Genomic DNA, 22898 nt, shown 5'->3' with positions numbered 1-22898 from the left:
AAGGAAAAGGATGCCAATGCAGAGTGTCTTCCAAGTTCTGAAGGTGGATCTACAGTTCAGATTTATACTCAGTGAAAATGTTTTTCAAAGATGAAAATGAAATAAAACTCTTTCTTTAGACCTAGAAAGGCTGAAAGAGTTCTGCCACAAGGAGAGGGAGTGGCAGGAAATGTTTAAGAAGGAAAAGGATACCCTAAAAGTTGTAACTACTCAAAGAAACAGACCAAAAATGTAAAATACTAAAGACAGTTCTCATTTTTCAAAGGTAAATGTAAAATGTTAGTGTGTTCTTAACCGAGGTAGAGCTGACATATGGGCTATAGTCAAGGTTGGGAAGTTGTAGTGAAATACCCTGCCCTGAGTTGTCCACACTAACTGAAGCGGGATGACAAGACCTGGAAGTAGACTGCATAAAGGAGAGTGTCAACTGTCATGGAAAAATAAGATACAACCATAAAAGTGCAACAAACCCCCAACGGCCTGGGAATGACTGAATGGGTAGTCACACACACATTGATGGGCACCTAGGATCCACAGCAAATCAGCGGGGCATATCTGTAATGCTGAGACGTCACTGTGAGGTGTGAGGCGAACAGAAGACCCTGCCTCAAACACTGGAAGGCGAAAACTAACACTGCTGATTGTCTTCTGACCTCCGCACATGGACTGGGGCACATGTATGCCTGACTGATAAACACTAATGCATACACATACCCAAATCCAAAAGAAGGTAGTTGAAAGGGTAAACAAGTTGTGGGACAAATAGAAAATAAACAGCAAGATGACAGATTTAAAGACATATCTAGAATTACATTGGCTATAGCTTGCTAGAGTTACTTTTATTATCAGATTGAATCTTTTAGCCTCACTGTACTGAACATAAATCTAGTTTAAACATGACTATATAAACTTTAAATATGAAAAATAAAGTGAATAGTGTATTGAGTTGAATGCAAATGAGATTCTGGAGGATAGGCTCAGTGGTTAAGAGAACGTACTGCTCTTTCAGGGGACCCAAATTTGGTCCCTTGTTAACACCTTGGAAGGGTAACTCCAGCTGCAGAGAGTTTGATTACCTCCTTTGGCCTCTGCATTCATTCTCTCCACAACTCTGTCTCCCTCTTCCTCTTAAATAAAAGCCACACTGTGTAGTATTTGTAGAGGAATGCATAGCATCAAAAGCTTATTTTAGGAAAGGAAAGACCTCAGTGTCCACCTGCAAGTAGAAAAATATTTGAGTCCCAAAATGAGAAAAAGAATAGAAAAAATAATGGCAATGGAAACAAAATCAATATGTGTGTGTGTGTGGGGGGGGGGATAGTGAAGTAAAGAGCTAGTTCTTATCAATAAAACTGATAAAAATAATAGGCATAAATGATCAATGTCAGGAATAAAAGAAATTGCCTACAAGTATTTCTGACAAAAATGCCAAGTATGAAAACTGATGAATTCTTTCATATATTTAAAGAAAACACCCAGTTCTGAACAAGTGCTTGCAGTATTGGATAACCTGGGTTTGGCCAACTCAAAGGCCAGCATCCTGACATAAATGCGGGCAGTTCCGCATCACATTTTAATTGTTCAAATCTAGCCAAAGGAGATTCTCCAAGAATGCAAATTTCGAATAATAAGGAAATCTAACAGCCTATCACAAAGCAAACATTCTTTCGGTAGGTGCAGAAACGACATTTGACAAAGTCAGTATTCACTCCTAATTTAAAACTCAGATGTAAGTGAATATTCAAAAAAATCTCATGTAAGAACAATTAATGAGAAAATTACATGCCACTTAGAATAGCATAAAATGTGAGCTAGTGAGGGATAGATCTGATAAAAGACTGACACACTGCATTCTCCAGTGAAAAGGTAAATTTTAGTAGTGTGGCATGCACATTAGGGGTTGAAAGACTCCGTACTGTGTGATGTCATGTATTCAACAGAATGACAGTAAGAATGTTACCCATCTTGTTAGATAGTATCTGTGAAACTGCCCTCAAAATTTTGAAGTACAAAATATTTGAGTAACCAAACAACCTTGGAAAAAATTGCACATTAGTGTTTACATTTCATAGTTTCTTGTTAGAAGACAACCAGCCATAAGTATAAATACAGTCACACCAATATGGTAAAGTCCATGAGTAGATTCTCATACCAGTACACACACTCATACATATGCCAGGGAGAGTCCACTAGAGATAACACAGTTGATAGCTAATTATAAGTCTTCATTGCAGTTGGCTGGAAGTACACTTGGTATTTGGGACCTAAGTTAGCAGTAGGCGTTTAGTGGGTTTTTAAAGGCAAAACTATATCCTGGTGTCTCACTTGTCAGCTGCAAGGAGAGGTTTTACACAAGCAAGCAGCTTAACAGAAGCTAAGTTAGCTGGAGCATCTTGACCTCAGATTCCTCAAACAGGGTTGGGTAATTTTCTGTGGGTCTTCCTATCAAGTGAATCAAATTCTAGTTAAGTCTAAAATGATCTCAGCAAGTATACAAGATGAAGGAACCTCTGCATTGTCTTGCCTTTTCATACATAATCCTCAACTGATTTTTGACATAAAAATAAAAATCAATAGAGAAGGTTATACTTTATTAGTTTTTGTTGGATAAGAGGATATCTATTTGGTACAAAAATTGTGAGACATAGTCTGTACTATTTAAAAGTTAACTAAAATAGATTGGGCCTTGTAATTTTTTAAATTAAAAGATATTTCTAGAAGATAACATAAGGCAGAAGTCTTGAACTTATCTAATTTTGAATACGCCAACAAATAAAACTTTTGAAAGAATTGTTAACTTGAATTTGAGCAACAATTGACACACTCTTTGAAAAATACTCCCAAAGAGATTTGAAACACTAGGCATAATGGGAAAATGCCATGTATATCTGGTATTCCATGCAAGTTTCAAAGCGGGCAAATGATTTAGATTGGCACTTTGACAGTCATGATGAAAAGGCTGCAAATGTGCCCGTGCGAAGAGCTGTGTAATCTCAGTCGTCAGAGAAATGCAAACCAAGCCAGGAGATGCAACTGCATGCTCATTTAAGTACCGAGACCTAGAAATTCAGCTTGATCTTGGGTTGGTAAGGAAGTGAAACAACTGAGATTTTGCCACTTAAAGGGTGGTACAATCATTTTTGTAAACATCTTAACAATTTCTCACATCCACAGGTCACCTCCCTTAGCCATTTTAAGAAAACTTGCACAGGAATGGTCCCAACAGCTCCATTGTAATATCCAAAATCTGGAAGCCATTCAAATACTTGTCAACAAATAAAGGAATAAACAAATCACCATATATGTAATGGAACTCTACCCAGCTACAGTGTGGGAAGCCCTTCTGTATATGTGTTGCTTTTATTAGCTAATGGATAAAGAAGCTGCTTGGGCCTATGGCAGGGCAGAATAGAGCAAGGTGGGAGTTCCAAGCGAAGATAGAGGAGAAAAGAAGGCAGAGTCAGAGATGCCATGTAGCTGCCCAAGGAAACACTCCAGAGAACCTTACGGTAAACTTTGAGCCTTGTGGTGATACATAGATTAATAGAAATGGGTTAATTCAAGATGTAAGAGTTAGCTAGAAATACGCATGAGCTAATTGGCCAAGCAGTGTTTTAATTAATACACTTTTTGTGTAATTATTTCGAGTCTGGGCAGCCCGGAAACGAACGAGCAGCTATGTGAAGGGAAGAACCCTAATGTGCAGTAATGTGGATTGACTACAAATATATCAATAGAAACCAGTGTTATATGCTGACATTCAGTTCTAGAAAATGCAAACTTACTTGGCAGCAATCAGTGCTTTTCTGAACATTAGGGAGTAGGGTAAGAGAGGGTTACCAAAAGGTCACAGGAAGACTTCTGTCACTATGACTGCATTATTTGGGTTTTGATGATAGAATTCATGCCAATATTTTCCAAATTATGTGCTTCTGTAGTGAATAACTTATTTTAATGTCAACTGCTTCAGCTTGTTAATTTTCAAGACAAGGTCTACATAGCCCAGGTTTGACTCAAATTCCATATGAAGCCGAGGTTGATCTTGAACTTTACCCTCCCATGTGCCACCAACAAAAGGGACCAATTCAAATGTATGGTGCAAGTATGTTGAAGTTACTTATAAATCCTGTCCCTTATACCCTTACTGTTGTTCAAAATATGAAATAAATATGAAGTGAAAGAATAGTTTGGTGTCAGCACTCAGATCTTAGTTTGCTTTCCTGTTGCTTTGAATACTCTAACAAAAGTAACTCAAGGAAGACAGGCCTACTTGACCTCAATTCCATGTCACAGTCTGTCATTGCAGGGAAGCAAGGTGGCTGGCCAGAACTGGGAGCAACTAGTCATATCCACCATCAAGAACAGAAAGAGAATGCGTATATGCATACCTGCTAGTGCTCAACTTACTCTTTCCTTTTATTCAACTTGGCCCCAAGGATGGGCCTTTGCACCTCCATTAGTCTTATTAAGAAAATCATTCACAGGCATTCCCACAGGGCAACCTCATTAAGGCTCTTATCCAGGTGATTCCAGACTCTGTCAAGTTGACAGAACTTCACAGAACCAACCCTCGCAGCATCTGTGAGGAGGGCCATCTTTACCTGGTAAGCATCATATACGGACTATGTCTGCAGATAATAGTTATTAGGGACTGTAGGAATTTGCAGTGTTAGGGTAAACAAGTTGATTGAGAATTCCCATAGAGTCAATAAAGGGAGAAAAATAATGAAGTTTACCCAGGATGAAATTTATTTTTCTGGTTTCTGAAAACTTGAGTAGCATTTTGGTGGTAGTCGCTTAAGTTCTAAACAGCTGAACTTGGCTATTTGACAGTTTCGAGTTCATCAACATTAACTACCTTAATGTTTTTTCTCTCACCTCATATATATCTATAAATGCTTATTTGTTGATGAGCTGAGTGTTTTGAGTACAGAAAATCAGGAATTTCTGTATGAGGTTGATGTATTTTCCTAGGAGATTCAGATGGTTGGCACTTATACATATAGTTTCTTTGATAAATGACAAATCATTACTGAGAAAAGTGAAACTGTCAAATACAGTTTTACATGTCCTTTTGTTTATTCATTCTAGTCTGTTTATTTTTGAGACAGGCTTGCCTTAAACATGGGACCCTCTTACTTCAGCCTCCCGAAATCAGAGAGTACAGCCTTCCTGGCTAGGATGCAGCATTTGCTAAAAAGGTGAAGCCTTGCCGGGGTGGTGGTGGCGCACGCCTTTAGTCCCAGCACTTGGGAGGCAGACACAGGTGTACATTAGTGAGTTCAAGACCAACCTGGTCTTCAAAGCAAGTTCCAGGACAGCTAGGGCTTCACAGAGAAACCCTTACAAAGAAACTTAAAAAAAAAAGGTGAAATTTTAACTGTGGTTTGCAGAATGTGTCAGGAATATAGGCAAGGAATCCGAATAATATTTTTATTCAAGATTATCTTCTCTTTGTCTGTCCCTTGTGTATGTGTGTGTATCTGTGCGGTCTATATGTGCATGTGGAGACCGGGGCTTCACTTTGGGTGTCTTCCTTTATTTCTCTTATTACTCTCTGCCATGTTTTTGTTCAGACAGACGCTCACTGATCTTGGAGCTCTCTGATTGGCTAGACTGGCTGACCAGTGAGCCCCTGGGATTCTCTTGTCCCCGCCTCCCAGTGCTGATGTTACAGATATGCACAGCCATGCTCTGCTTTTTTTTTTTTTAAAGATTTTATTTATTTATTATGTATACAACATTCTGCCTCCATGTATGCCTACAGGCCTGAAGAGGGCGCCAGATCTCATTACAGATGGTTGTGAGCCACCGTGTGGTTGCTGGGAATTGAACTCAGGTCCTCTGGAAGAACAGTCAATGCTCTTAACCACTGAGCCATCACTCCAGCCCTCTGCTTTTTACTGTGGATTCTGGGAATGCAAAAGCAGGTCCTCGTGCTCATTGAATACCTGGCATTATGGATAGTGATGTTTGGTAAAGGGTGATAAGAGGCTATGTATTTCATAGAAATAATACTTACTGGTTTGGTTATTCAGTAAACGTGATTTTTTTTTTACTGTGATTTTTTTTTACCACTTTTGCCATTCAAAAAATATTTTTTTAAATGGAAATATATCATTATATGCTCAACCTGAGCTTGAACCATGATTTCACACTATGAGAAAATGGCAGCATAAAGAGTAATTACGATATTTTGACCAACTATTGAAATGGGTAACTCATATAGTACTATTTTTTTCCATTTTCCTAGCAGAAATATGCTGGGGAAACTATCTAAAATTGTCTAGTCTTAAGGCTTTGAGTCTGAAAGTACAACATCTCTCCTCGCAATTTATAGGATCCATTTCAGAAATTACGAAGCCTTTTGGTGGAAGGATATTTCTGTGGTCCTTGTTTCAAAGGCTAGGTCCTTTCTTAAGTGGGAACGGGTGCTTCACTGTCATTTAAGGTTACCCAACACACTTTAGATTTTCTGATGCCCAAGCCACTGTGGATTTATCACCTAGGATGCAGAAGGACTGGTGCTAGCGTCAGGGAAGCCCGGTGTACATAAACAGAGAGTCATAGTCCACTCCTGTCTTAGTGGTTTCCCTGGTGTATGAGATGCAGAGTGCTTTGGGGATTAGGTAAAACATAAGCATCACTGTTGGTTACTTCCCCATGTCCTCTAAAGGATGTCTCTGTGTTTATAGCTGCAATTCCACCTTATGAAATTAAGTTGCCAGATATATTCACATTTGATTTTGTATTGGAAGTACTACTTGATGCATTTTACAGACATAATTTTTGACCATGAAATCACAAGTCATAATACGTTTCTATATTTGAAGCAAACTTTGATGTAAAGATAAGCCATGGTTTCTGTATACAAATGTGTTGATAAGTTATATTGTTTCTATTGTCTTATTTTTTTACAAAAATATTAACATGTATATTAAGGGCTGATGTAAGATTGAAACCCATGCCATAGGAGTTTAGAGAGGAGCAAATGCAAGGTCAAAATAGCCAGACTAATTCTCCCTTATCTTGTCCTAATGGTGTGGGAGGACTTTCTGTCTATGTGTTGCTTTTATTGGTTAATGAATAAACTGACTTGGCCTGTTGATAGGTCAGAACTTAGGTATGCAGAGAAAACTAAATGACATGCTGGGAGAAGGGAGGCAGGGAGATAGACATGCTGGAACCTTGCTGAGAGGCCACGACCTCGTGGTGATACACAAATTAATAAAAATGGGTTAAATTAAAATGCAAGAAATAGCCAGTAAGAAGCTAGAGCTAATGGACCAAGCAGTGATTTAATGAATACAGTTTCTTTGTGGTTATTTCGGGGCTAAGTTAGCCATGCCGTCAGGATGAACAAATGGCCCCTCCTCCAACATCATGGTGCCACTGAGGTAGTCTTTATAGGTAATTTAATATTTATGTGCTTGAAGTTGGAGTGTCCCATGTTAATTTATATACACATATATATGCATTACAAATGCGTGTTTGTGTGTGTGTATTTATTCATGCAAATGCATGTGTGCACATGTGTGGGCCAGAGGTTGATGCTGGGATCTTCCTCAATTGCTTTCCCATCATTTTATTTTATTTTGAGATGAACTTTCTCACTGAGCCTGGAGTACCATTTTGGCTAGACCAGCTGTCCCCATGCTCCAGGGATTCACCTGTTTTCGCCCTCCAGCACTGAGCTTGCAGACACATGCCACCATGACTGGCATAAGGGGGTGGTACCTGAACCCAAGTCCTTATGCTTGGGTGACAAGCACCTTACCTATTGAGCCATCTTCCCAGCACTCCAGATTATGTGCTCCAGGCTAAGAAAAGTAGCTCACGGCACCTGTATGTGGGATGAAGGCCCCTTATTCCCACAGACTGCCTCTGGTTAGGACCTGTCTGTGTCTCAGCTGAGTTTTCGCCTCACCCTGTTATGTTTCCTCTGTTTTAGGGTTTCCAGAATAATCTGTTAGCCAAAATGCTAGAAGTGTCTGGTGTCGTCATCTACTTTGTGTCTTCATTTTCAGCTGTCAGCAGCAGCGCCTTAGCTTCTTTTATTTTATTGATCTCTTAACATGTCTCCTTTATTACCTTTAAAAATTAGAAATTATTGCATGTCATAAACCCAATTACTGGCTTACGCTCCAAACAAGCAGCCTAAAATCTTCTTCTTCATCTTCTCCTGTCCGTATTAACCCTTCAGTGACTATGAGGAGTAAGTAAGTCTATAGCCAACATTTACAGCAGGAACACAGTCATGAAGATGCACGCTTGTCTCCCAAGGGGCTTGGGAGCCTTGTTTGTGCTGAAGATTAAACTCAAGGCCTCTGCATGCAGGACAAGCACTGGATCCATGAGCTATTCCTTAGGCCCGAGAAAGTTTTGTTTTTGTTTTGTTGGTGGTGGTGGTTTGTTTTTTAAGATAAAGTTTGTGCTTGTGCTGGTAAATCTTGGAGCAGTTCTCAACCTGTGGGTCGTGACCCCTTTGGGGGTCATCATCAAATATCTTGCATATCAGATGGTTACATTACGAGTCAAAACAGCAGCAAAATTCTAGGTAAGAAGTAGCAATGAAATAACTTTGTAGTTGGGGATCACCACAACCTGAGGAACTGTAATCACAGGTTGCAGCATTAGGAAAGTTGAGAACCACTGTCTTAGAGGATTTAAGAAAGCAAGTGTCGAATGATTTCAGCAAGATAAATGGATAGAAAGCTTCCTGCACATTGATAAAGAATTAACAGTACACAGGTCAAATAGCTTCTGAGAAATCTAACTGGTGCTTACCCCCAGGAGAAAGTGAACAACCTCATTAAAACCCAGGAGTGGCGATACGATGACACTCCCTGGAGTTGCTCCCTCCAGCACTGTGCTGTGTGACCACAGGACTTCCTGACTCCTATTTTTTCCTTTGGGAACAGAGGATTATAGTATACAATATGCACATCTAATGTTTTGACTTTAGTGGTGACTCTGGTCGACTGATTCCCCGTGTTCCCATATCCGAGTGGCACAGTTACTGTTCCTAAGTTCAAGTAATAACATGGTAAACAGCAAGACAAAACTATTCATAAATAATAGATTTCCCAGTATAGGTCAATACATAGACACGCCTAGAAGAAGCCTGTACTGTTGAAAGGTAAATCATTTTTGAATCTGGCATTGGATCTCTAAGAGCATAAGAAGTAATTATATTGTCCCAGTTAAGCAAGATGAATAAGCTCAGGAGACCGGCGTGCTGCATCTGTTGTCAACAGTGATATATTATACACTTGCAGCTTGTTAATAGAGTAGCTCTCAAACTAAATGTTCCTACCACAGTAAAATTAAATCAGAAAGTTACAAATCTATGACACTGGGTTGGGAAAATAGGTCAGAGTCTTTGCCTGCCATGTGTGAAGGGTTGACCCCCCTCCCCCTGTACACACACCCCTACAACTAACCTGTGGAGTTGAAGGTGTAATATCAAAAGGGAAATTTGTCGGCTGGGGAGATGACTCTGTGGGTAAGAATGCTTACCAATCAAGCATGGGGCTCTCACTTCCAATCTCTAGACACCATGGAAAGGCTGGGCTTGTGACACAAACATCTGTAGCCCCAGGGCCCCTAGATTGGAGACAGAGACAGGAGAATACCCTGTTTGTGTGTCAACCACCCTGATGTATACAGTAGAAAAGCAACAAAGTGGCCCTGTCTCAAATGAACTGGAAGTGAGGCTCAACACCCGAGTATGTCCTCGGACCTCCACACAAAGGAACACACACATGGGAATTTGTGTTATTAGCAGTATAAAAAGTGATAGAGAGGTATAAGGTGTCTAATTTTTATAAATGAAGCCATGTATTAAAATGTATTATTACAATTAATTAAGGCGCTTCAAATAATTGCCCTTGTAAGTATAACTGCAGAAAAGCTCAGCAAAACACAGTGGGAGAAGCCTAGGGAAAAGACAAAAAGCAAAGGCGCTACATGGAATGCAGAAAGAATTAGCAAAGGACAACACTACGTCCTAACCTATGGACAGTTACTTTAATTACGAATGTGCTAAACATGCCAATTAAATGACATAGGCTGACTTAATAAACAAGCAATGTGTACGTGTGTAAAAGAGACTCCAGTTAGACTTGAGGGTGCACAGCTGAAAATGAGGGGATGCCATGGTACCCAATGTAAATGAGAGCCTGAAAGGAATCAGTGAGCACACACACACACACACACACACAATAGACTCAAGTGTAGAGACAAGTAATGTATTATGTATGTGTGTGTACATATGTATGTGTGCACCCGAATGTCTACACACACACACACATTTGGCTCTGACTCTAGAATGGACTATTAAAAGTATCAAGTCTTCGGCTTTATAAGATGTAGGAAAACCCTTGTAAGCTTCCGTAAGGGCAACCCAAGTTTAACTTTGACCAAGTGGCGCTGTGCTGCTCGGATACTGTGAAGTTAACCAAAGGGTCCTCTTGTGACAAACCGTTGAGCCCTCAGAGCAGACTTGGTGTCACATCTGCTGGGCCTACATCTGTCCTTGCTGCATCTTCTTCCTCTTAAGGAGCAGCAGCGCTCCCGACTTGACGGTAAGCTTGAAGGCTGACCGCCAGGTTTCAGTAGTGGACAGTCTGGCTAGATTCAGAGGTTTATAAACCTAACGGCTGGAGAGCACAGTTTAAAAACCCACACTCCAATTTAGCATGAAGCGGAACAAATTCCTCTAGCCATGCTGGCCTCAGGTAGGTTGAGACTCAAGGGTATGCTTAGTATATCAGTGTAGCACGAATAATAAAAACCCAGGGACAGATATTGGGGTTCAACCTGATTTGGGAATTTTTCTGTTGTGGCCTTCAGGCTGCCCTGCAAAAACATGTGCTTTTTCCAAACAATCCCCTGTGCGTTTTTCAGACAGCTGACTCTCTTTTTCTCTTTCTCTTTCAGTCTGAAGGTTTCAAAGCGGTAAGGGCTCTCTAGTGGCTTGTCTCCTTTTGCTTTTCTGATTTTCAGGTTGAACCCCAGTATCTGTCTCTGGGTTTTTATTGTTCATGCTACGTCTCAGATGGACACTCTATCCACTGAAGTGTGTACGTGCTTTGGGGATTATTTTGGAATATTTTATCTGTGACAATGGAGATCTCATCTGAATTCTGGGGTCCCAGGCTCAAAGAACACTAAGGAAATTCCTGAAGTCAGGGCTCCGGTTTTCAACCTGAAGTGTTGGCATACAGGTGTGCCATTTATAAAAACCTATTCTAAAGCTATAAACCTTTAACTAAGTCACTTCTATCCCTGGGTGTTAATTTTAGTAAATACCTGCACATAACACGAAGAGGAGCAGGTGGTCCAGATGGGAAACAATAGTAAGGTAATGTAGTTCAATTAAAATATATTAGTAACAGCACTTAATAGACAAAGAACCCATAGGCCAGTTAAAACATTCAACAGACAAAACACAAGGCGAGTGCTGATCATGAGATTTGCAATTTTGAAATAACTGGGTGACAGAAAGAATGGAAAAAGAAGAATGGAAGAAGATTGATTGAAAGGCTAGCACAAGCCTAATATTAATAGCGGCCTAGTCTCACCCCTGTGCCCATGATACAATACCCCGATGGTAGCAACATAAGTGAGAGAGGGTTTATTTGGCTCACAGTTCCAGGATACAGGCCATCGCTTCAAGGAAGCCGAGGCAGAGACTTGAAGCAGCTAAGGCACATTGCAGTCAGGAGCCCAGAGATGCATGCATGCATGCTTAGTACCCAACTCTCTCTCTCTCTCTCTCTCTCTCTCTCTCTCTCTCTCTCTCTCTCTCTCTCTCTCTCTCCTCTTACACTTTCTAGAGTCCAAACTAGGAAATGGTGTCGCCCACTTTCAAGCTGGGTCTTCCCACATCGGTGAGGACCATCAAGACAATCTCCACAGACATTCCCCCAGGCCAACGTGATCAAGAACCAGTGAAAGTCTTCCCTGGATGTTTTTGAGTTGTGTCCAGTTGACGATTGAAACTAATGATCAGAACTAGCAGGTTAGACTGGACAAGAGCCCTTCCAGAACTAAGGAAGTCATCTGGTGATGCTGTCCTGTTCAGACAAAAAGACAGCAATTCTAACGTTTCACGTTCCTCACACAAGAGATTTGGAAAATATAAAGCAGATGTAGATGGCAAAAGAAAAGGTCAGTGCTTAGAATTGTGTGGAAGAATTGGATAACTTCTCTCCATAATTGGTAGAGGAAAGGCGCAGCGTCTTCCGTTTTCTGTCTAGTTTGCTAAGAAGTTTTGCTTTCATTCCATCAGGAGTGGGGACTGAGTTGTGCTAATTGCTTTTGCCAAATCCACTGAGATTGGTTCCTCCCTCCTTAAATCTATGAATACAGAGACTCGTATTGATTTTTAAATGTTAAATCATCCTCACACGCTGGAGAAACCTCATTATCTTGGATTTACTTTGCTAGTATTTAGGATTACTTCATCTAAGTTTATTAAAAAAGGTTAGTTATTAATTTTCCTTTCTTTAGAATCTGCTTTCAGTGTCTGGGTATGAAGGTTATGCAACTATTTGAAACAAAGTTAAAATATGCTCAACAGAATTAGATGCTCCTGGGCACATCTTTCTCCAGGTGGGGCTGACTTTGCCTTGGGCTCTGCCACAGGGACAGTGGGCACCGGATCACTTTAAATGTAACAGGAGGTGCCGGGGGTCCGGGGCTGTGGCTTTGCTGAGGGTCTTGCTCCTATTCCCAATGTTTCCACACAGACCTCCAAGAAGGTCAGCTCAGAACTCTACACAGTTCTGGGACATCCTCCTGGGCAGCCACACACTGATCTCTGTTAAGCAGCAACAGCTGTAGAAAACCAAATTTCCGAAACTTTCTTCCTGGGTGTTAGCTTCAATATCCCACATCCCAGGGTGTATGAGTTTGCTTCATCCCTGAGGAGCACTGAAAGCTCTGCTGGTTTCTCTTATTTCCTGTTCATGACCACAGTTAGAACATTCCCAGAAGAAAAGTAACATGGCGATCAGTAAGTCTTTATAATTCTCCATTCTGGAAACAAACCTCTCCTTGGTTCTGGATCAGCCCACTGCTCCTAGACAAACCATGCTTTATTCCACTTTAATGTTCAACAAAGCACAAGTCTGCCACAACCCACCAAACACTCTCATGTTGTCTGTTCTCACCTTCTGAAAACAAATATTGCTTTTATTTCACATCTCTCCTCTACTTTCTCTGTGTATTTATAAATATGTACTCACTATAAATGCTCCTGAAGACCCCAGCAATTATTTTTATTTATTATTTGTGTTATCGTGTCTTTGTGCCCATGTGTGTGCCTGTGTGTGTGTGTGTGCCTGTGTGTGAGTGCAAGAGATCAGCCTCCCGTGTAAATCCTCAGATGCTAGTCACCGTAGTTTTTGAGACAGGGATTCTCATGAAACCCGAGAGTTTAGCAGTTAGGCTGAGCTGGTTAGCCTGCAAGCCGCAGGGACCCACTTATCCCTGTTTCCCCAATGTTGGAAGAAGCGTGCACTAATGTAACTGGCTTTTATATATATTGGATTCTGGGGATTGGGCTCGGGTCCCATCTTGCATGGCCAGCACTTTACCAACTGAGCTGCTTTCATAGACCTAGAACGCTATTAACCCCTCCAAGAGAAGAAACCGCGGTTTGAGTTTCGTTTGTCTCTGAAACTCAGGTTGGAGTTCACTCCCCATGGTGATGGATTAAGAGATAGAGTTTTAATCTAACTATATTGTTTAGAAATGGAATCTTTGGGAGATATTAGAGTTACATAAAGGCATCAAGGGGAGCACCCTGGATTCAATACTGGGGCCCTATGGAGAAGAGTGAGGGAGATCAGAAGGCTTGTGGACATGTTTCCTGTCTCTTATCACATGCAGCTTCATGCTGTCTTGGGACTAGAATATGGGCCCTTCAACCCCTGGAATGGTAAGCTAAATAAACTTCATATTTTTATAATTTAGGCAGCAGGGTATTGTGATTCTAGCAATAGAAAATAGACTAAGACAAAATTGGCACCAGAATGGGGTCCTTACTATATCTGAAAATGTGACATGGCTTTGGGAATGAGTTACAGGCATAGGTTGGAAGAATTTGAAAGAGCAGCCTAGAAAAAAGCCTAGGATTCTGTAAGCAGAGCATTATGGGCAATTCTGGTGATTACTCAGAGGACAAAGAGCCTGGAAAACTGGTCTCAAAAAGAAATGGGAACAACTGCATTAAAAATTGTACCAGGTTAAAAAAAAAAAATTGTACCAGGCATCGCCGTTGGTGCGTGGTGACAAGAGACTTGAATTCTGAACAAGCCCTCGCACTTGGAGGAAGCCGAAATTGGAAGGATGGCCAAGTTCATCAGACCCAGAACCGAAGAAAAGCTTGATTATTTGAGCTGCTGTAGAGTAGGTCTTGGATTCATCATACGTGTGACCTAAAGCTGGCGTGTGCAGTGACTGGAAACCTTTCAAACCTTCACGGATGACCAGTGCATGGAAGGTGCATCTTAGCAACCGCCTGCTACAGAGATTAACATAGCTTTAAAAGGAGCCAGCGCTTCCCACAAAGCTAGTGGGAAAGAGGTCTAGGCGGCATCTCAGAGCAGGTGGTTCTCTCTGTGCATTTCTTCTGCTTCTCATCACTGGCCATATGCCTAAGGCTCAATGATTTGGGGGTGCAGAGCCACAGCCATCTCCACAGTATCTCTTGTCCCGGGGCTACCTGGAAATTCAGTTTCTTGCTTTTCTCTGACACACTCCACCACTGAGTCAGAAATGCTTGAAACAGGCCCAGCAGTAACTCCTGTTACTTCTCTAAAGAGAGCCCACACGAGACCTTTGCTACCATGTGGTACTGGTTATGTAGATCATGTGGCACCTGACAGTTTTGTCTCCCACCCCTACGGCATGTCTGCCCTTTGGCATTTGAAGACAGTTCCTACTATTGGAGAGCTGGAGGATCTTCCTTTCCTGACCTTGTTAGTGCTGATTGCTGTAGAGCAAAAGGTGATATTCCAGTTCAAAAACAAGGCTTTAAGAGTACTTGTAAGGTGCCTGGCGGTGGTGGTGCATGGCTGTAATCCCAGCACTCGGAAGGCAGAGGCAGGCGGATCTCTGTGAGTTCGAGGCCAGCCTGGCCTACAGAGCTAGTTCCAGGACAGGCTCCAAAGCTACAGAGTAACCCTGTCTCACCCGCCCCCCCCCCAAAAAAAAAAGAGTACTTGCAAAGTACCATGGTATACATCTGAATTTTCAGCTTTTAGAAGACCAAAACAAGAGACTCAGGAGTTTGAAGCCATCCTGGGCTTCATAGTAAGATCTTCATGTCAAGAATCCAAAAGAAAGAAAAAACTTTGTAAGTTTCAATTGCTTTTGAACTTTTGAAATGTACACTTCACACATGGACAACCACACCTAGCATACATCTGTACGCACATATGCATGCCACACACATCCCTGAGATACACATGAAAAATATATATGGGACAGAGATGTAGGCTGCTTTGGTCAACCTGACACAAGCTAGACTTACCTGGGAAGGTGCAGTCTCAAGTGGGGAATGCCTACAGTGGTTGACCCGTAGGCAAGTCTGTGGAGGGGAGGGATTTTCTTGGTTAATGATTGATTGATCCATCAACATAAGAGGGCCAAGCCCACTGTAGGTGGTGCCTCCCCTGCGTAGGTGGTCCTAAATTGTCTAACCAAGGAAGCTGACTGAGTCCTAGAGAACAAGTCTGTAAGCAGAGCTCTGGCCTGCTCTCTGCCTCCTTCTTGTCTCCAGGTGCCTGCCCTGCGTGAGTTGCTTTCTGCCTTGGCTTCCCTCAATGATGGGCTGTAATCTGGTCAGTCAGCCAAACCAACCCGTTCCTCCGCAAGTTGCTTTCAGCCATGGCGTTTATCATAGCAACAGAAAGCTATGTAGGATGAAGACCTTAGCCAGGCTGCGAATCAAACCCAGTTTAGTGTGTAGCGTGACTGGAAGTGTATACTACTATGTGCCACGGAGATCCTTTGGGCTGTGGATCGTGCTGTACTGGACACGTTTCTTGCCCCACTTCTACCCTATCCTTACATCTTCTCTAGCTTTTAAGTGGCCTTTCTGACTACGCTTTCTATTTCCCTACTTGGCCATTCCATAAGCAGCTTTTAAGAGTTGTCTTCACCCAAACGCAATTCTGATTGTCCAAAAGAAGGGGCTATTGCTCTTGGTAAGACATCCTTGTTCTTCTTACAGATGTCTTTCCTGTTACACACAGGGCACCCAATGTTCCAATCTCAGGCTCCGGAGAGAGGTTGGGTGGGTGTGCGATGCCTTTCCGTGGCTCCCTGCCTCTGCCTGTCAAACACTGTAAAATCCTGGGGCTCTGCTTACATTTCACCTCTTTGATATCTTTCCTTGAGCTGAAGGCAGCTATATTCCCTTCTGGGCATCCAAAAATTTCTTTCCTCACAATATGATAATTCTTATAAAATTATGGTGATTAAGGATCCCAAAATGGATCCTTATTGGGAAGAGGCAGCATTAAAATCATCTGGGGCTAGACCATGTCCTGTGTGATGCGAACTTCCCCATGGAGGTTCAAGAACATCTCTTTATAAAGCAGCCTTTGAAGAATGTTGTATATGTAAGGGATTATTATATATTAATTCCTGTGTGGTATATGCGATCTTTACAATAAACCCGAAATCCGACTAATCATAACCCTTCATTCTTCACGTGTCAACTCTCAGCTCTTCATAATAGTAAGATAGACTCACGCACACAGCAAAATGACAATGTGCTTGAAGATAGTTGACATATCCTTGATACAGATACTGCAGGTCCTATTCAAATGAAACCTGAAAACGAGTTCACTTAAAATTAAAATGTCAAAAATCAATTATGCCCCATTCTGTATTCAGACAAATTGAAATTTTCAAAATTTGTTTGAAGTGTGTCTTATGTCAAAAGACACCTACACTCTCCTTTGGAGAGCAGCGAGGTGAGAAAACATTTGCTTCTCATTTTCAAAAGACGACGATCACACTCAATTTCTCTCTGCCAAATGAAACCAAAGAATTTCTGGATATCTAAAGATTACTACCGGTAGCGAGCTCTCTTTCAATCGCCTAGTTATTGATGTTGACAAAACAGTGATGTTTGTCTGTGTCACAGGTGTGAAGGACGAGAAGAAGGGCCACACATAGGGGTTCCTGTAGCGGTTGCTATGGAGAGGCGGGTGAGATTAGTGGGGCACGTTAGGATGGGGTTTGCACTTCTGTTAGCTGACGTGTGTTTGCCTGCACACTGTGGAGCACGAGGAGCTGTGCCCACCTTCCAGGTTAGATGACAGTACTTTCTTCATGGGGCGCTGCCGGGTAAATGTGGCTGGAATTCCTTTTTTTCCATCACTCCTGGTCTTTTTGTTTTGTTTCAGATTTATTTATTTACTATGTATACAGCGTTCTATCTACATGTTTGCCTGCAGGCCAGCAGAGGGCACCAGATCACATTACAGGTGGTTAGGAGTCGTCATGTGGGTGCTGGGGATTGAACTCAGGACCTCTGGAAGAACACCCAGTGCACTCTTAACCGCTGAGCCTTCTCTCCAGCCCCAGTCATGGTTGTTTTAAGGGAAGAGAGCCTTGTTTCCCATGACTGGGGAAGAGGACGATTCTGCGAGTCCAATGGGCTAGCCCAGACCTGGACAGTCGCTTTGTTGGGATTTCTCATAGGATTAGTGGTAGCAATTTGAGGACATTGTCCCCTGGCTTCATCATGTTCACAGTCACTTCTGTCCCAGTGGAGATGTTCAATCTGGAAGGCGCACTTCTGATCTTTTGTCTTCAGTTTTAATTATGAATTAATTAATTTGAAATACAGTAAGCCATTCCTTTGTGCTAAGCACTTAAAGAACATAAGCTCACTGAGTACAAAATGCCAGATACATTGGCACAATAGCACAGCCTTCATTTAAAGGGAATAAGAGACAGTTTGTGCTGTAGTCAAATATGAGTGACCGTGGAGCGGGACCAGCTTTAGGCAACCCTAAATACCATATTCTGACATCAACAGTTTCATGAAGATTGTAACTACAGAAAAAAAAAAAGACGTTCATAAGTCAAGACATTTTTAAGACATGTAGTTGGAACCACTCGGGAGGTATGTGACAGTCAAGTAGAGAAGTCTCTGTTACAGGTTTTCAGGGCTCTCTGATGACCTTCTTAGCTTAGGGGATGATACAAACTACAATATGTTAATACATCCCCAAAGGTTTAACTGGATAGACAAAGGTGTTAGGTCAGACGAGTTTCCCGGCTTGCTCTCCCTTGTTCCTCAGCTGCCTTTCTTATATAATCTAGGCCCACCTGCTCAGAGATGCCATAACTTGGCAGTCAAGAAAATGTGTCACAAACATAGCGACAGACCATTCTGATAGAGGCAATTCCTCAACTGGGGTCCTTCAGAGATGTATCAAGTTGATAATCAAGATTAGCTACCATGCCTCAGTTTTCAGTATTAAAGATATGTAGAGTCATGGAGTTTCAACATTCAGTAAGGTCTCCTCTACTAACCTGTACGTGTTTCAATCTATTTTTGCATACTGACTCACCCTTTTATTTTGGAGGCAGGTTCCACTATAGTCAAATTTATTTATTTATTTATTTATTTATTTATTTATTTATTTATTTTTGATTTTTCGAGACAGGGTTTCTCTGAAGTTTTTGGTGCCTGTCCTGGAACTAGCTCTTGTAGACCAGGCTGGCCTCGAACTCACAGAGATCCGCCTGCCTCTGCCTCCCGAGTGCTGGGATTAAAGGCGTGCGCCACCACCGCCTGGCTATAGTCAAATATTATAAATAACTTTTCATATACTGTTTTAATCATTTCCTTTAGCATTTTGTTTCAGGTTCCATTGTGCTTTCTAAACTTTATTTATTTTTATTTTGTGTGTATGCGAGTTGTGCCTGTATGTATGTATGTATGTATGTATGTATGTATGCACAGCATGTGCATGTCTGGTCCTCCTGGAGGTCAGAAGTAGGCATCAGATTCTCTGGACCTGTAGTTGTGACCTCCCATGTGGGTGCTGGGAACTGAATCCAGGTCCTCTGTAAGGGCAGTAATTGCCTTTAACTACTGAACCTATCTGTTTACCTCTGTATTGTGTTTTTCAAACTCTGTATCAGCCTCTCATCATTCTTGCTAGCCTTTATTTATTTTTATTTCAGGATACATATTAGCTTCCTAATAGAGTTTACTTTATATACTCATTGGGTTTAGTTAGCTGCGGTACAGACCACAGCCACATGAGCAGGAATGGAAAGGGAGCTTGAGAGTCTAAGACAGATTTCGGGGTATTGAATAGAGAGGTGGTTGACAGGAAGTAGATGGGCAAGAGCCGAAGGAGTGTCTTGCTTCCAAAGCTATAGAGTTACAGTTTCAACAGATGTCTTTATCATGCTATATGTAATTTGGTTTATAATCAAGATAAACAGCCTAACATGAAATATAATACGTTCCTTATGCATGACTGCAGTGGTTCTGGATTTCTCATCACAACCCATATCAGTTACAGCAATGACTTAGCTGGTGTGGGGTTATCAACTCCATATAATAATTTCTAAGAACATACCGACTCAAACAGCTGAGGCAAGCAACACGCTATCACGAAGACAGACTGTCAGCTATTGCAGGGTTGGCTGTGTGTTATGAAGGAAGCATGCTCTTCCATTGGCTTCTCTGTGGATGCGTTTTGAGCCCCCAAGCTGCTCTATTTCTATAACTGTTTATGGCCTTCATCTGAGAAAAATGGTTCATTAGAAACCAAAAACACAAAACCATGACAAAACAAACAAACAAAAAAATCTGCTAAGAATAAGAATCTGAACAAGGGGGAAAGTTACATATCCTGTTCTGAAGCAGAGTACATCAACTTGAAAGCATACTAACCTCACTTTACACCAGTGGAGAATTGGCCAGATACATATTTCCGTTTTGTTCTTACTAGTGTATGCTGCCACTTAAATATCTAAACAGCTTGATATTTAAACCACGTGAGCAACATCACAAAAAATCAAACCAGGAGCAACAAACCAAACCAAACCCCAAACCCCATAGGGCCAGGAAGGTGAGTTGCTAGATAAAGTGCTCTCCACCCAAGTGTGAAGACTGGTGTTCAGATTCCTAGGACCCATATAAAAGCTGAGCAGGTGTAGCGGCCCACTTGTAATTCCAGAACTTTGGCTGTAGAGACAGAATCCCCTGGGCAAGCTAGCTAGCGAGAGCGGCTGAACTGGCAGGCGCTTGGTTCAGTGAGAGATACTCCCTAAGTACAGTGGAGAACAATGGAATAATGGGGCAATATCCTTCGGTCTACACACACACACACACACACACACGCACGCACGCACGCACTCATGTCCATGCATGTGCAATCATATACACGCAGTCACACATAACACTCACACAGCACCAAACACAGGAACATAGCAATTGTAGGAATAAGAAGCCATCTCCTGGGCCGGGCGGTGGTGGCACATGCCTTTAATCCCAGCACTCGGGAGGCAGAGGCAGGCGGATCTCTGGGAGTTCAAGGACAGCCTGGTCTACAAGAGCTAGTTCCGGGATGGGCACCAAAGCTACAGAGAAACCCTGTCTCGAAAAACCAAAAAAAAAAAAAAAAAAAAAAAAAAAAAGAAGCCATCTCCTGGCTTGTAGTCTATTTCCACGTATTCATCACCAGAAACAGCCATTTCAATCAACTCGCATTTATTCCTTTTCAGCGTCTCTAGCTCAGGAGCCTGGCGTGGCTTCCATGGACTGCCTGCTCAGGGCGTTGGCCAGGGCTGCGTACTCGTCTGTGGGCTGGGCTAGACTCAATAGGGTATGTGTCAATTGAGGCAAGACCTGAACGGTCTGCGAAGCCTTGCGCCTCCATTACTCCTGCACCGGAACAAGAGGATGGGTTTAGGGGCGGGATTGCTGATGCAGAGAGAGATGGATGACTTGATTTATCTTCTTGAAAAGAGGTTCCTGTCAGAAGAGCGCAGGAATGGACCAAAGCAGGTAACTCTGCTTAGGGAGCCATCTTAGCAGTACAGGATATAAACCACAGCCTTGTGAGTAGGAATGGACCGGGAGCTTGAGAGACTAAGATGGATTCATTGCGCTGAGATTTTGATTGACAGGATGGGTGGGTAAGGACCAGAGAAGCGTCTTCTGTTGCTAGAGGAGTGGATGCGATCAGAACAATGACAATATGACCTTGACGCTTGTTTGGGTGCATTGTGGTGTAGCACTTGAATGGCCTGCATTTAGGGTCTCGAGTTCAGAGAAACCTGTGTTCAGAGAAACTGTGAGATTTTTCTGTACATCTTTGACAAGCGATCTGTGGCATGTTTCCCCCGAGCATTGAATGATCTTTGTCTAGTGATGGAACAGGTAGAAATCCATGTCAAAAGGGAAACAGGAGAGACAGGAAAGAGCTGATGATTCTTGTGGGGAGACAGGCTGGCTGTGAGTGATGTGGAGACAAAGAAGCTGAGCACTACGCTGGGTCTTAACAGTCAGGGCTTTGGACATCCATAGGGAGACACCATTTCTCACTCTAGAATGTGGACCATTTTGAGCTGGATGATTTTTTCCCCTCTTTTTTAGGCTTTACTATTTCTTAGCTGTGGTAGGCTAGTTGATATGTGTTTTTCATATATATGAAAGAGATGTTTATCATATATATTACATTCATATACACACAATTTTCAAGTTTCTAGAGTTACGAAATTACTGCCGCCTCTGTCTGCCAGCGTTTTGACTAATTTGCATAGAGTTCTATTTGCACCTTTAGACACTGTTATTATTTGGAAATAAGGTCTCTCTATGAAGCCCTTATGGGCCTGAAACTCACTATGTAGAACAAGCTGACTTTACACTCATAGAGACCCACCTGCCTCTGCCTTCTGAGTGCGTGATCAAGTGTGGGCACACTCCCACACCCAGGCGGGTGGGTGTGCACACTGCTACACTTAGGTGGGTGGGTTGTTTTTGTTATAAAGAAAAATCACATAGCCATAGGTCTCAAAGGCATGTCATGGAGAATTAATGGAATTAAAAATATTTTCCCCTGCAACTGCTGCAAACACTTGAGAGAAACTTTCTGTATTGATGGGCATGCCTAGTCGGTCAGCTAAACTCCTTTAGCTTTTCTCCTTCATCAGGCAGACAGGGCTGTCTGATGGCAGAAGTGTGAGAAACGGACAGTTGATGCGCTCATCAGTAAAGCACATACAAATGTCTGTATCATGGATTAACTACTGTTTCAGCGAGAGATAGAAAGAAGAAAAGAAGTCATGACCCTAAGATTTGCTACTTTGGGGTAATATTTAATTTGCTTTCCTGTAGTTATTCAGATATTGAGTGATATAAGAGTTTTCTTGCTTTTGTGTGTGTGTGTGTGTGAAATATGAGAACCAGCCCAGGAAGCAGGGCGTAGAATACATTCTCAGTGAAGATAAAAAATGGTTTTCAAGACATAACCAGTGTCATAATCCCTTGTATTCACTGTCAGTTCTTTACATCTCTCATCAGGGAATATGAGTGGCCCGGATGTAGACTCAGGCGGTGGGCTTGTTTCTTCCACCTTCTCTGTTCCTGAAGCTCTTCCTTGATGGTCTCTTTGGTGTTCTTCATGCCTTTGTCTTTTGCCCCAGACTTGCAGATCTTCATTCTGCATGTTTATCAAACTGATACTAGACTCAATGTATGTCTGTTGTCTGAGACAGAAACATAATGTTACCCTCAATGCGACTTTGGGATGACAGATGGCTTTCTTCTCATGCATTACATCAGTGTCTTGAGGCAGCTCGGGCCCCATTCAGTTGAGAGATTATGATTTTATTCACCAACT

This window comes from Chionomys nivalis, chromosome 25, assembly GCF_950005125.1.
Source record: "Chionomys nivalis chromosome 25, mChiNiv1.1, whole genome shotgun sequence".
NCBI lineage: Eukaryota > Metazoa > Chordata > Mammalia > Rodentia > Cricetidae > Chionomys > Chionomys nivalis.
Note: the sequence above shows the minus strand (reverse complement) of the source record.